The sequence below is a fragment of the Schistocerca cancellata genome, chromosome 1, assembly GCF_023864275.1.
Source record: "Schistocerca cancellata isolate TAMUIC-IGC-003103 chromosome 1, iqSchCanc2.1, whole genome shotgun sequence".
Lineage (NCBI taxonomy): Eukaryota > Metazoa > Arthropoda > Insecta > Orthoptera > Acrididae > Schistocerca > Schistocerca cancellata.
Genome location: NC_064626.1, coordinates 78,953,265 through 78,954,580, shown reverse-complemented (window position 1 = coordinate 78,954,580; position 1,316 = coordinate 78,953,265). Strand labels below are relative to the sequence as shown.

The window sequence follows — 1,316 nt, the reverse complement described above, 5'->3', positions numbered from 1 at the left end:
ACAGCGGCTTCATCCGCGTGATTCGCCGCTAATTGCAATTTCACAAATGAGTTGTTTTGGTACCCACCTTGCATAAACTTTATGTAACCCAAGTCCGTTGGCAGTCGTAGGCAGAACCGTGACTAATTTTCACTTCGTCAATAGTTAAACGTCGGTCTAAGAGAGTCACTTCACGCGAACGCTCAATGGTTTCTTCAATTGTGGCGGTAAACGGTCGTCCGGCTGCTTCATCGTGCGTAGCTCTTGTGCGACCATTTCAGAATTTTTCAATCCATTCGTAGACACTCCGTTCTGGTAAAACACTGTTCCCGTACTGTACCGAAAGTCTTCGATAAATTTCGGCCCCTGGTACGCCTTCCGACCACAAAAAACGGATCACTGAACGACACTCTTCTTTGGTGCAAATAGACAGCGGAGCAGCCATGATTAACAGCACGGCAGCGATAACGAGACTAACCTAGCAGCTTCGACCATAAATATAATATACTGGCCCTGACGTCATTTTCGTGCCTCCAACATCTCTGGGCTGAAGTCACGTGAATGTTGGCAAAACATGGTTGTTTCGTGTTGCGCTTATGGCTGTACTCAGCGTTTTGTCGGGGAAATGGCATTACATTTCACGTGTAAGTGTGTCTAAGATAGTGCAGATGCGTTTATTGAAATCTGCTGAAGTGACTTTTATATGTTTTTTACACTTGAAATAGAGTATCACGTAAATTAAAGTGTTGAAAGTGATGCCTGTAAACTCAGACTCATATTACATTTTGGAAAGTATCTGTGATGATTCGGTTACAGAAGTAAGTATAACTGTTTCTCGTTCCTACTCATAGGTTCTGTAAGGATGAAAACCGAAGGCAGCTTTGGATACAGGCCTTGAAACGGAAAAACTTTAAGCCGTTTGCACATACGCGCCTTTGCTCGAAGCACTTCGAGGAGAAGTGTTTTGATAGGTTAGTTATTATTTACAATGTATATCTATAATTTGTATTTACAGTGTCTGTCATTTTTAAACCTAGGCTCCAAAATTATTTTCTGAAACTGCAAAGTCTCACCTTTCATCTAAAATATCATTTTTTTTTAACTAATAGTTTAAACTTTTGTAAAAATAGTGGGAACTGAACCTTTGGACTGCACCTAAAATTGATACTCTAAAATGGACCTGCTCCTAAAGTAAACAATTTTGACACCTATAATTGACATAATTCCCACAGCCCATTTTCTTTTATAAGTGACTAAAGCTCGAAACGTGGCGAATACAATGTTTAAAGTTTTGACACGAGCCCACTCTTACTGTTTAAAAGAATTTTAACGACATT

At 40.0% G+C, this 1,316-nt stretch overlaps 1 long non-coding RNA gene across 1 annotated transcript; it reads left to right on the top strand.

Moving 5' to 3' along the window:
* The first annotated feature begins 546 nt into the window (after positions 1-546).
* On the top strand, positions 547-871 carry LOC126149776 (uncharacterized). The gene is made up of 2 exons (XR_007531143.1): positions 547-623; positions 831-871. It is a non-coding gene; the product is annotated as an uncharacterized LOC126149776 (long non-coding RNA).
* The last annotated feature ends 445 nt before the right edge of the window (positions 872-1,316 follow it).